At 32.9% G+C, this 15683-nt stretch overlaps 1 long non-coding RNA gene across 1 annotated transcript; it reads right to left on the minus strand.

Annotated features, from left to right (window-relative positions):
- Positions 1-10617: 10617 nt before the first annotated feature.
- On the minus strand, positions 10618-12293 carry LOC145094493 (uncharacterized). Its single transcript, XR_013703382.1, has 6 exons — positions 12065-12293; positions 11953-11986; positions 11831-11871; positions 11183-11426; positions 10788-10856; positions 10618-10740 (listed from the first exon to the last, which is right to left on the minus strand). It is a non-coding gene; the product is annotated as an uncharacterized LOC145094493 (long non-coding RNA).
- Positions 12294-15683: the final 3390 nt, after the last annotated feature.

Consider the following 15683-nt stretch of genomic DNA (forward strand, 5'->3'; position numbering starts at 1 on the left):
AATTTTGCCGAATCTCATGTTCACATTAATTTGCCACATGTCATCTTTTAAAAGTTTTTGAATTATTTTTTTTCACTTGTCATTTTATTGTAATTTTTATTTTTTTAAATTTAAAATCCATATTTTAATGAGATTAATGTAAATTAGATCATTCTATTATTTCATAATAAATGCTTTACAATCTTTCAAATATCTTACATTATATATTAAATAATTTACTTTATTTATTAAATTCTTTGTATTTATATAAATTTATTATTTTAAAAAATATGTAATGTTTATAATTTTATATTAAACTTTTTTTTTCTAAACCCGTATAATACACGGGCTTCACACCTAATATTGTTATATACTAAAATAATAAAAGAAGAAATGAAAACAATGATACAATAATTGAGAAGAAATGAAAACAAAGATAAGAGACAAACTCATTATTACCTGTTATATACTACAAACACAATATCATACAAGCAAAAGTCTAGGCATGTGAAAAATAAGTAAGTGTTCCTAAGATCATTTCCAACTCATCTCCATTTTCCCCCCATAAATTGAGTAATAGTGTTTCATCTCCAACCCTAGTCTATTTTCTATCTCATTTTTACCCCAAAAAGTATATTTCTAGAATATTCCATTTTTATAACTTCTATATATTGCCAAATAAACCCTTCTACTAATTAAACTCTATATTTATGATTCATTAATATAAATTAGTATATAACATGATATTATAAATATTAAATATTGCATTTAAATTATAATTAGTAGATAAAATAAACTAAAAATGTATAAAATAAAAATGAAAGGGACTAAAGTTGACAATCAAACTTAATCTCCATTTTTGGAGATATGAATAGTATTCCCTCATATATGGGGGAATACTATTCATATCTCCAAAAATGAAGGTGAAAATGGGGTAGGGACGGAGAAGAATGGAGAAGAAATGGGGGGAAAAATGGAGTTTAGGGGTGGGTTGGAGATGCCCTAAGGTTAAACAATTAAGAGTTAATTTCATCATCGATATATATATATATATATATATATATATATATATATATATATATATATATATATATATATAGTAAATATTATGAGAATGTAAAAACATTATTTTTATGTTATTATTGTGTAATAAATTTTGTATCCATAACTTTATGTCATTATTCAACAAAAAATATATGAATAATCACAGGTTAAAACTAAACTAAAATTATAATTTACTACAAAAATGCACATACATAAATTTATAATAAAATAATAACATTCTAATGAATATATATACGAATAACCAAAAGTTACTATTCATATTAGAAATACTTCAACAATACACATATACAACATTCATTATAAAATAATAACATAAACATAGTGTTTTTACGTTCTCACGCTATTTACTGTTTTTTTTATATATATATATATATATATATATATATATATATATATATATAATACAAAAAAATATTGCAAATCTCTTGGAAACTCATGTTATATACTAAAACAATAAAAAAAAGAAATAAAAACAAGGATAGAAAGACAAAACCATTATTACCTATTATATGCTACAAACACAATATCATACAAGTAAAAACCTAGGTAAATGGAGGCTTCGGTGAGAAGATACATTTGAAAAAAAAACATAACAAATTTATTGTTTTTATATTAGTTTTAAAAAATAGAATTATCAGGATAATTACTAGATCTACCCTTTGTTGAATCGTTATTAAAAGGAAGATCCTACCATTTGTTGAAAAAGAAATGCATAACAAAAAGAACCAGTCTTTTAAGTTCAAGTATCTCTGAAAACTAAAATAATAAAAGAAGAAATAAAAACAATGATAGAATAATAAATAGAGAAATAAAAACAAGGATATAAGACAAAACCATTATTATCTATTATATGTTACAAACACAATATCATATAAGCAAAAACCTAGAAAAAGGGAGGCATCGTGAGAAGATACATTTTGAAAGGAAAAAAAACAAATTTATTGTTTTTATACTAGTTTTAAAAAAATAGACTTATTAAGATAATTACTTTTTTCGTTTTGTTAATATTTGGTAGTTTTTTATTGTATATATTTGACCATCAAATTTGTTAAATGTGTTTATATGTTACCATTACCACCTAAAATAGCCGTTGACAATAATAACACCTTGTAACATCCCGATGATAAGGTACTTCAAATTTCAACCTTTTAATTCATTTATATTGCATTTGGTTCCAAAGTTCAAGAATTGTATGCAATAAGGGCCTTAATGTCATTTTGGTAATTTAAGGCTTCAAACTACGCCATGCGTACGTGGTGTACGCTGAGCGTATTAGGGCGCGCTTGTAACGCCCATATTTTTTCACACCAGGTATACCCGAAAATACATTCCTTAATTATAAAAATTTTACAAAACATTTTGGTATACACTGGCATAAGGGAGCACAAGAAACTATCACAAGGATCATGCTGACAACAAACATAAGATCAAGTCGGGTGCTACAATCTTTATCCTACAAAACATTTACAAACAAACAACGTAATCCTCACGACTTAGTGAATAACAACTACAATAACAAAAACACATAATCCAAATAACAAATAATCTATCAGACAGATATATTCACAATATCTCCTAAGAGATCTAACATAAATCTTTTTGCAAAATAATCTTATGCTTAGTAACGCAATAAGCCCAAACCTGTCAAATGATACCATCTCTAATCTGAAATAAACATAACCTTATATATATATATATATATATATATATATATATATATATATATATATATATATATATATATATTTCATCTCCAATCCGAGATAACATATTCAAATAATTATACCATCCTGAGGTACCATATAATGTAATAATAATCACCAATACACATATACCAAAATGTGCAGATACCAACAAAAACGAATGTTAGAGTAGTGTTACTCACCTGATCACTTAGTTGACACACTACTTCGGTCCTTGACCTATACAGCTTTCTCGTTTGTCACAAACCGGTACCTAACTAACAATTTCCAAGTTCCTTAGAACCTGTTATAATTTACCCTTAACTACATCCTGTGACTATTTGTCACCAAGCTCATTAAATAGAATAATATATCAATACTAGGCTTAACCCCATAAACCAATAACCAAATCTACCATATCGGTACATTTCAGTAGATTAGGGTTACAACCCTGACAGTCGACCCAACTAACTATCTTACCGTGAGATTTACTTACAAATCTCACCAACAGGTCCGTAACAGCACCATATCACGGATACAAGTATATGTACATAACATATATTCAACTTTATTCAATCCCAAGAATAATGTTGTATATAACAATTACATAATAACGGGGTAAATTATACCTCCGCAAGCTTCGTATCACCCGTATATCAGCACAAATCACTTTATACGATCTCTCGCAACCGAATCCTGGCAGCACTTCGCTTACATGTACCAGAACCTTCCAAATGACACTAAAACACTCGTTTTTATACTCTGTAAGCTCTCACGTCGTGAGCATTATAAGCGCATGCCGTGAGCAGTGTCCAGACATGGTTCTGCCACGCGTCGCACTCTCCCGCCACGTCTCGTCGATTCATCGTATCTCACGTCGTGAGAATCACGTGCTCACGTCATGAGAGTCAAATGTCACGTCGTGAAAATCATGATTCATGTCGTGGTGGTCAAAGGTTGACCTTTGACTTGACTTTCGTTGACTTTCTCATAATAGCATCCTACTTTCATCTCAACTTCAAATAACCATAACTTTCTCATACAGACTCCGTTTTCAACAAACTTTATATCCACGGAATTGTCATCACACGAACTACATTATTATTCAATAATATTTTAATAATTAACATTTCTAAAAATTAATTCTTTCTAGGGTATATCTCACCTACCCCTTTCATAATATCTATATTTCATAAAATAACACCTGTTATGAAAAATTGGGTGTCACAAGTCTTCCCCCTTTCAAAAGATTCCGTCCCCGGAATCTACTGAAGTCTCGTGATATAATCAAGAATTCCATTAACTTATAGTATTTCCAAGATGTAACATCCATAATAATCATGTCAAATTTAAACTTTTTAAAACATTTCAAAACCAATTATTATTACAAAACTTGTTTTCAAAATAGTATAGTGTCAGAGTATCCTAAAATCAGATCATGAAAACATAAGGAGGTGTACGATCACGCCTTCACCTTCCTGTGATCATCAGAAGTACCTGAAACAAAATCAACAAATGTAAGCCAGAAGCTTAGTGAGTTCCCCCAAAATACCAACGCCATACAATCATAATCATATCATATAAACAAACAACATGCATAATGAGCCATCGGCCTGACCGGACCGCCTCGCAAGCCTTCAATCTGGACCGCTCTCTGAGCCTTCGGCATATCTGGACCGCCTCTCAGGGCCTTCAGCCCATCCGGACCGCTCGTTGGGCCTTCGACCTGACTAGTATGCCCTCCCGGGCATGTAGTATATCCGGTCCGTCTTGGGTATGTTGGCCTTCAACACAAAGCAGGACCGCCTCAACCTAACCCCCTATCAAACAATCATGTGCACATAAATATTATACGCTAGCATATATAATAGTCAAACCGATCTAACGGATCACTAATCATAGCAACATCATATAACCAGGATACCGACCTAACCGGTCACTAACATAACATTATCCTATATAGAAGGATACCGACCTACCATGTCACTAAGCATATCACCATCCTAACTACCAAGATGTAAATCAATAATCATATCATGAAATAAACCCGAATACAAATCCGAAAAGGGCTGGCATTAGAGCCTTAGACCTTGTTAGTATAGTGAGGACAACTCACCTCACAAGTAGCTCGGAGTGATAAAGTCAAACTCCTCCAAATACAACTCCAACTCTAACACCTACATCCACCAATGATCCACTTCTATAAATTCCCAAACTACCAAAATACCCCCAGAAGTCAAACTGCTCAACCCTTGGTCAAAGTCAAAGTCAACGGTCAAGGTCAACGGTCCATGTTGACCTAACTCGTCGAGTGCAGCTCACCGATTCGTCGAGTCCTTCCAGAACTCGAGAAATCATGAAAATCCTACTTGACTCCCCGAGTTTCCAGGCAACTCGTCGAGTCCATGCGTGTCCAAAAGTCAGAAAAACCCTAACTGACTCGCCGAGTCCATGCAGAAACCAACAACGACCAATCTTCATCGGACTCGTCGAGTTGACCATGCAACTCGTCAAGTCCCTTCACTCCATTTCTCATTCAGATGTTTTTAAGCTACCCCAAAGCTCCAAATTGTAGATCTAGCTTCCTTAGGCACAAATTCCACGTAAAGCTGCAAACTTTACGTGCATGCAAGGTTTTAAAGGCTTAGAACACCAAAACCAAGTCTAGAATGAGGTTTAGGGCATGGTGAGAGGTCAACACAAGGTAAAGTTGATAGCTTTATGAATTTGGGAACTAGAGGAGTCCATATTTGAGATCATGTCCTTCTGACAAGCTCAAACCCAAGGGCGGCTCCATTAAACCCCAAAAATGACCAAAAATGTCCATAAAAGAGATCTAAGTATAAAAGGGTCAAGGTGTTAACTTTTTACCTCAGGTTAGTTGCCAAAATGAAGTAGATGACAAATCTACTTCCTCCTTTTCGATCCAAGCTCCTCACTCTTCAAGTTTCCCTTCCAAGAACACAAATAACACCTTTCAAGCTCTCAACACACACACAATGGGGGTTTCAGACTCGATCTAGGGTTTCCTCTGACTGTAATGACGATAAAGGAGGCTAGAAACAACCCATAAGTTCTTTAAATAGGGGTGCAAACCCTAAAATTTAGGGTTTCATTTTCCAGCTCCTACTCTCGAGTCGGGGGTCCTCCAACTCGTCGAGTAGGTTCAATAAATTATGTGGGACGACTTGACTTCTACACGACGAGTTGGGGCAACCAACTCGTCGAGTATATCCAAAATTATGAGTATAAAGCTTTAAATTTGTACCTAGGAGCCGAGGTGTTACATAAGAAGAACTATTGAATCACATCCTCCACTATAATTGCATAGAAATGCATGGTTGTACATTATACTATCACAGTTTACTGTTATTTTCTTAGCATAAATGGCCCATTCATCTGCACTACTATACACATATATCTTTATCAACAATGATAACCATTTTCAATACAACATGGTTATGAGCTATCAATTACCATCAAATTTCTATATATCATTTTAACTTCCTTTCGATTATTAACACTTTTCCTCGAGTCTCACAATCGACTAACATTTCTTCATGAGAAGTTCATAACACAAAAAGATCTCACATAATAAGGATATGAACATATTCACTACCCTTAAATAATTCTACTTAATCATAGTATTTTATTTACTGTTATTGGATTCTTTGCACCAAGTAGTACTCACTTACTACTTAATTAAAATCAATTATTTCTATTTACCATTCTCAACTATGACCAGGTACTTGATTTAGGACTCCTTCCAAGTCAGAAGTATTTCACTATTACTAAGTCAGTTAACTACGCACCATGATATCCAATCCGAGATCACACATACCATTAATTATCAATTATTACCGAATATCATATCGGTGAATACCACATTTCCACATCTCATGACTCACATAAATTTATTACATCAAAATTTCTCGAATTCACCCAATCCATTATGGTCTTTAATACCATAATGTAAATCAGATACACAGTAAATCCACCCATATTGGTATCTTCTATACATACAATAGGTTAATCAAACACCTATTTCTTATCTTCACACTGCAAAGATGTCATGTCATTCTCATCATAGCAATCTCTTACTATGCTGTCATTAGGTTACATTTTAAAGTCAACCTTTCTGACATCATTTCAATCAGTCACATTACTAATGCATCTTTATTCTCTTGGTAACTCTAATACCAAGATTACCATAGATACACTTATACACATACATATATTTTCAATTCATGTGGTATCTCCAATCCGAGATTACCACCATATCGTTTCATGCTCCAATAGTATCCCTAATCCAGGATAATTATCATGTCATACCTGTCACCTTCCATTAGTATCCCCAATCCAGTATAACCATTTTGTCATACCTGTCACGTTCCAGTGGCATTTCCAATCCAGGATATCCACCATATCGTACCTGTACAAGTATCATCTCCAAACCAAGATAACCACCAAATCTTACCCATACCAGTGGTATCTCCAAACCAAGATAATCACCAAATCATACATGTACCAGTGGTATCTCCAAACCAAGATAAACACCAAATCATACATATACTAGTGGTATCTCCAAACCAAGATAACCAACAAATCATACATGTACAAGTGGTATCTCCAAACCAAGATAACCACCAAATCAAAAATATGTATGTATGTGTATGGATTTTCATTTTTGTGGTACCTCTAATCTGAGATAACGCTATAATTCCTTTCAATTCACATGATAACTCTAATACCGAAGTTATCCTTACATTCATTTCCATATTTTTCTTAGGATTCTTCAAACACCAACATTTTCATGTCATTACCACTTTAAGACAAAATACATGAATCCAAATTTTGTAAGTAAAACAAAGTTTACTCATATTCACTAATCATCTTAAAAATATTACTACCTCCAAAATTCATATCTGAAGTATCAGTTTCTTTTACCGGCTTCATACCCCGAAAATATTTCTCCTCACGTCTCCCAAATTTATCATGACTAATATTAAGTATCATGCTTTCAATACAGAGCGCACTTTTAACTTCATAATTTCCAGCCACATTGTGGCTTTAATCTCGTATCACAAACACGGTCAATAATTATTAGCTCACACAGTTAAAAGATAGATATTAAACATCAATCAACTGTACATAGTAATCTTATGACCTATCTTTCAAAACCAGTCATTTAGCTGAAAACCAGCCCTAGACAAAATTTAATAGTTACATTAGGATCCATCTATAATCACGTTGTGGCCGTGATCATTCTCCACTTTGTGACTCTCATGTTGTGGTCTTAGATCTACCATGTCGTGACCTTACCTTCCTCACATCGTGATCTACATTCCTCACGTCGTGACTTATACAATTCAATTATAGTAGTGTACTTAATGCTCACATCGTGATAACACTGTGCTCACGCCGTGAGATCAAAGTATGTTGCTATTCTTCATTTCGACTGTATCACACATCGTCAACGCTGCACCAGATACTTCAAATCATCACGCCTCATATCCCGCTGTAGGCCTCGCAACCGTACATCGCAACGTACCATGTACACCGTGTCATCCGCTGCGATAATGCTCATCTTCTCGTACACGATATCATCCAATGTCCATCCTCCCAATGGCAATCGATTTTAATTGATAGGGAAAAAGGTCCTGACAATTACAAATCGATATTTTGCAAAAATTCTAACTATTCAAACAATTTTATTACTAATATCTCACCATATAATTTAATTTAAATCGCATCACCAATCGTAACACCCACTACGTCATGAATAGCACAGATACCATATCGTGTACCAAAATTCTTCCCGTAATATGCGTATATATATATATACACATATATATATATATGCGTATATATATACGCATATATATATATATATATATATATATATCATATATATAACTTTTCCAAGTTATTTCTACCAGGCATAATCAAATAACATTTTCCACCTTACGGTTTAAGTTTATGTGTTTACTATAAGCACCTAATTCGCTTAAACCACAGCTCTGATACCATCTTGTAACGCCCATATTTTTTCACACCAGGTATACCCCAAAATACATTCCATAATTATAAAAATTTTACAAAACATTTTGGTATACATTGGCATACTAGAGCACAAAAATCTATCACAAGGATCGTGCTGGCAACAAACACAATATCGAGTCGGGAGCTACAATCTTTAACCTGTAAAACATTTACAAACAAACAATGTAAGCCTCACGACTTAGTGAATAACAACTACACAAACAAAAACACATAATCCAAATAACAAATAATCCATTAGGCAGATATATTCACATTATCTCCTAAGATATCTAAGATAAATCTTTTTGCATACCCATGCTTAGTAAAGCACTAAACCCAAACTTGTCAAATGACACTATCTCCAATCCAAGATATATAACCCTATATATATATATATATATATATATATATATATATATATATATATATATATATATATATATATATATATATACTAGCAGTTTACCTGCGCTAAGCGACGGGTGTTGATATTTCTTCACAAATTAGTTTGGTTTTCTATTATTATAATTTTGTTTCAAGAAAACAATATTTGAGTATAGAAATTTCAAAACCTAACATCCAAAATGTCCGCCTCATCATCTTAATTACACTTTTGGTAGTATAACATCCAATGTAGAAATTAACAACACCACATAACATGTAATAACACCTCTTATTTTCTATTTCTTATTTATTTATTTATTTATTTTTGATGTTTTTTGTTTCTATTTTTCCAATTTGTTTTATTTTTTATTTGTCATAATATATATATATATATATATATATATATATATATATATATATATATATTAATAAAACATAATTTAATTAAATACTAATTTAAAAATACCATTTAAAAACTAAAAGTGAAATTTTAATAAATTGTTGGACGGATGAAAATAATCCATTTTTTTTGTTTTGAATTATTGAATTATATTTGAAATAGAAAGAAAGAAAAGAAAATGGTAAAAAATAGAGGTTTTGTTTATATATTTATATAGGTAAAAAACATTTTTTTTATAAATCTTATGATTTTAAAATGGTCACATTGAAGCCAACTGTCAAAAAATTATTCGTTTCCTCTCATTGGTATAGTAACGACACATACCATAACGGCTAATAACACCAAGTCGGGACGGTGTTGCATCAAGAAAACGGTGTTATTCCATGTTTTTCCGGACTCAACGTCATTATAATACTGGTGGGCGTCACCCACACCTACCAATCTAAGCGAAATCAGTATGACTTTGTTTATTGGAAAACCTAAATATTGACAATCTATAAATTGTCTCATTCTTTATATAAATTATTATCCAAACAATTATTGATCCTAAAATCAAATTAATATTTTATAAATTTATGATCTATCAAATAAATCCCAACTTCTATTTTTTCTATAGACAAATATGCAAAGACTAAATTCCAATATTTTTGGAAAAGCAAAAACGATAATTAAAATAATCAAAACTTCAACTAAGCAAACAAGGTACGATGGATTTGTGGGTTTTTGACTTTAAAGCCCAACTACCATTTGACATGGTATTTTCCTTCTTGACCTAAAAACCCTTTAACAATTTCATACTCATTTCAGTTTGATAGAAAACAAAGACCAAAAACATCATTTTCAAAATTAAATTTAATCAAATTTCAATATATTTGTAAATAAGTTATATTTATACATATTTTATGTTTGATTGAAAATATATTATTAGTTTCAAATATAGACATAGGCATGGAATGCTTATTAATGAGGCTAAAGGAATCACCTTTCATGAAAGAACCATTCCATTTTGAAAATATATTGTCATTCCAATAAAATGAATTGTTCCAATTCAAAAAAAGACAAAATAACAATATTGTACATGGACTCGTTTTTTAAATAAGAAGCATGCAACATGGATTGGATTTTATCAGATTGTGTTTTCCTTCATCTCCAGTTGCTGCCACCATCATCAAAAGCAATACAATTAAGCTGCCATTTAGTATAAGAATCATTTAGCCTCAAAACAGAGGACATACCAAGATTTGAGGTCGACAACCAATGATCATGCCATAATAGTTATCCCCATAGGTATACTTGCCATAAATCTATCAAAATTCATCATAAGAAAAACAAATTATAACCACCAATTGGATAAATTATTAAGAATCTCTCCATTTAGATTGTTGTCAACTTGTCAGTTAAAAATTGCAAAATAATAAAATATGTTAACTATATAAATAAGTAAGTGTTAATTACAGAAGATGAAAGTTAGCTTATAGAGGGTTAATATTTTATAATTGTCCCATTTCTACTTGTATAACTTTAAAATTACCACATTACCCCTCCTTAGTTTCCTGAGTTTGTTGAGAACATTAGACTTGTGAGAACATTAGATGTATGAGATTTCTTAACAAATTAGCTTTAAAATTACCTTTACTAAATTCAAAAGCTATGGGATTGTGAAGATCTTCTACACTGATGGAAATATACTTGTAATAACACCCCCACAAAAGCACCATATTCAAAAGGATATATGATAATTTGAAAACGCACATCAAGAATGAAAGGCAATCCAATTGGGACTCATTTGGTGAGGTATCCCACTTTGAGATAGTAGAAGCTTTTCTGCCATGTACATGTGAGAAGTAAGTCAATATTGCAACATTCGATCATGCCTGCATAAAAAGAAACATAAAGTTGACATTAGTATCACATAAGCATTCATACTTTCTTTTTTGTTTTGTCCACATATATACACACATACATAATTATCCTCGTCTTCAATTTGATTATGAACCAATCAACACAGAAAGATACATGAAAATAATCCACAAAACTAAGCTAAAATAATCATTTTTAAAGTTCAAGGTAAACTCACTTTCCTAAAGCACCAAAAATAAGTCAAAATGCAATTCAAATGACAATACGTTTCAGAAAAAACCATGGTTGGCGGTCGGAAGGTCTTTTCATGGAGAGACTAACACACACATGGTTTCACTTATTGTAGTTTCTGAATTTGAAAGTATACCATGTAAATAATATTGATATAGTTAAAAATTACCAAATTACCCCTCCTTACCTTATTCAATTTATATATACACCTATGTTACAATGCTTAAACTGCACAAATAAAGCATCATATGAATAAAGATAATGAAATAATAAAATGAAAATATGAAAAATATAGTATGAAAAGCTAACCATTGTTTGATGTTGTTAAAAACATGCTTACAACCTACAATATATAACCCAAAGTCAAAGATAATCCAAAATATATTAAAATTAGTTCTTTATAATTAAACCAAGATTTTACCTTTGGTTGTATGTAGTCTCGCAAACAATCCACAACTTAGATTGAGAGTCAAATTTCATCTACTTAGATAGAGGGAGAGACCGAGGATATGATTGAGATATGATACAAGTACATAAACATGAGGCTACCGTACTAACTTTTTTACAAAATTACCCTCATTTATTTTACTCACCTTAGATCTATTCTGTAACTGGATCTCATGGTGCTCATATCTATCCCTATATCTTCGAAACAGTACCTGTCAAGAAACTGGAATTGTTAGAAAAAAAACACATAATCTTATACTCCTTGTTACATAATGTTCCTCAATACATTAGTGGTTTGTTTCTACCTGCATAGAAAAAAATACCTGGTAAAAAGCGTAGATGAAGAAAGCCTAGGAACAGAGAGGATGATGAAGAAAGTGTCCCTTTTTTTCTCTTACAGTTCCAGATCAATGTGAGTGGAGAATGATCCGATATTGGTGGTGACTGGTTTCTCAGAAGCAACATGTGATGAATGCAATTAAAAAAGAAACGCTAACCTGAAGAGGCTTTTTTATCCGGAAGCAACAGGTGATGGAGGCTTTTTTTTTTTTATCCAAGTTGTCTGTTTTAGCTTGGATCATTTCGTTTTTTAAATCCTATTCATATAATTGTTTAAAATTAAAACAAATGAGCTGTGAATAGCAAAACAGGGGACACATTTCCAAAACCAAAAAGGAATTTGTTTTGTGCAACCTTTTGAGCTCTAATTTTGCCTTTCTTCTTAGCAACACACTTTTCTAATGATTCCTTCCGAGATATATGAAATTCCTTTACAAGTTTATTCATCAGGATCTTATTTTGTTCTCTTACTCTAATAGTAAAATAAAAAATATCAAATTGAATCATATATTATTTACAACCTACACATGTTGATGAAGACAAGAGAATATGTTACATGATACGACATCAAATGTTGGAACAGTGGCGAGGGAGAGTGTGAAGGATAAAGTTAGTCATTTTGAGGTTTCAGTAGAGCTTGTCATTGACACCATGAACACATACATGCGTGTGTTTCTGTGTGTTTTTTGAGGGGTGGCTATGTAAAAGGATAAAAATTGACATACATTAGCCCAACTTCAACCAACTTTTGTGCACAAGAGATCTTCTCATTCATTGCAACCCACATCAATGGAGTCTATCTCGCAGCCAACATCAACCAAATTACATAAAATCAGTAGAAAAAGAAGAAAGTGGGAATTAAGAAAATCACCCAATTTCCATAAGATCATGAACCATATATACATCGCATCTGATTCATGAAATTGACATAAAAAGTTGAATTATAATTAAAATAGACTACTGAAACACACCTGTTTATAGGGATTGACTAACTAATCGTCCAAAACCATAGAAATAATCTGAACAAAATCCACACATTGAATGAAAAATTCAACAAATTAATCAAGGGAAAACAAAAAAATAAAGTAAGAACATAAATAAATTCTTGAACTACACACCTCGATCTGGCCATTGGAAGAAGCTATGTGAAGTGCATTATGACGACCATTTCCATAGAGAGCAACAAGAGCATGAAAAATTCGATCTTGCCAAACAGGGGAAGTGTTCAATACACCCCATAAACTGTATGCATCTTTGAGGTTGTACATCGCCACAGAAGCTTTAGATGGGCCCATCGTGGCCCCTTCCGTTGTTGGAAATCCAGTTGCAGATGATGAACTAACGGCCGACCAGCGAGATCTTCGAGAATAAGAACTAAAAGCTCCAAACCCAGATCGTTGTGGTTTGCTAAGAATCGAAAGAAAAGGTGGTTTGCTAACAATTGAACGACGGCCTATCAGTGGTTGATCGTGGCGGCAGGATAGGGTTAGGGCTACTCGTCTTGACAGAAGGTAGAAGTGGTGGACAACGGTGACGGAAACGGTGGACTTCCAGGGAGTCGATTGCATCTTTGGTGGAGATAGGTGGTGGTGTGCTGCTTGTGTGTGATGTTGCCGGAGTCAGGGAAGAACACCTGACGTCGTGGGGTGAAGAGATAAACAGAGACGGATGAGATTTGGTTTGATGGCAGCTGTTGTGTGTAGAGGAGATTAGGGTAACAATAAGGTAATATCGTGTGATATGTATACGATTTGATTATAAGCTTAATGCTATTGTACATGAGGGAATACCTATTGTACCTCTTAATTTTCAAGAAATAGGCAATATGTTTAATAATGTAGTGTATATATATATATATATATATATATATATATCATCTCCAATCTGAGATAACATATTCAAACAATTATACCATCCTGAGGTACCACATAATGTCATAATAATCACCAACACACATATACCAAAATGTGCAAATACCAACAACAACGAATGTTAGAGTAGTGTTACTCACCTGATCACTTGGTTGACACACTACTTCGATCCTTGACCTATACAACTTTCCCGTTTGTCACAAACCGGTACTTAACCAACAATTTCCAAGTTCCTTAGAACCTGTTATATTTACCTTTAACTACACCCTGTGATTATTTGTCACTAAGCTCATTAAATACAATAATATATAAATACTAGGCTTAACACCATAAGCCAATAACCAAATCTACCATATTGGTACATTTCAGTAGATTAGGGTTTATAACCCTGACAGTGCCAACTAACTATCTTACCATGAGATTTACTTACAAATCTCACCAGCAGGTCCGTAACAGCACCATATCACGAATACAAGTATATGTACATAACATATATTCAAATCTATTCAATCCCAAAAATAATTTTATATAAAACAATTACATTATAAAGGGGTAAATTATACCTCCGCGAGCCTCGTATCACCCATATATCATCACAAATCACTTTATACGATCTCCCGTAACCGAATCCTGGCCGCACTTTGCTTACGTGTACCAGAACCTTGCAAATGACACTAAAAACACTCGTTTTTATACTCTGCAAGCTCTCACGTCGTGAGCATTATAAGCTCATGTCGTGAGCAGTGTCCAGACATGGTTCTGCCACGCGTTGCACTCTCCCGCCACGTGTCTCGTCGATTCATCGTATCTCACGTCGTGACAATCATGATTCATGTCGTGGTGGTCAAAGGTTGACCTTTGACTTGACTTCCATTTACTTTCTCATAATAGCATCCTATTTTTATCTCAACTTCAAATAGCCATAACTTTCTCACATGGACTCCGTTTTCAGCAAACTTTATATCCACAAAACCGTCATCACACGAACTACAATATTCTTCAATATTATTTTAATAATTAAAATTCCTAAAAATTAACCCTTTCTAGTGTTTATCTCACCTACCCCTTTCATAATATCTATATTTCATAAAATAACACCTATTACGAAAAACCGGGTGTCATAGCGCTATAGTACGCTGGGTGTACATCATTGTACACTGGGCGTACTTACTGAACAGGGAAACCCTAATTTTTTGGGTTTGGCTGATATTTAAGCATTCTTATGGCCTCATTTCCCTTCATCTTATCAGCCTCCACCCTCTCATTCGTGTTTGAAGCCCCAGTTCTCCTTGAGAAGCCATTTATAACCTAAAAGTGTGTGTGTGTTTGTGTGCTTAGAAGAAGAAGGAAGGAAGCCAAGGTCATTTTTGGAGAGTTAAACAC

This window comes from Lactuca serriola, chromosome 3 (genome assembly GCF_051521515.1).
Source record: "Lactuca serriola cultivar US96UC23 chromosome 3, Lser_US96UC23_V15, whole genome shotgun sequence".
In the NCBI taxonomy this organism is placed as follows: domain Eukaryota; kingdom Viridiplantae; phylum Streptophyta; class Magnoliopsida; order Asterales; family Asteraceae; genus Lactuca; species Lactuca serriola.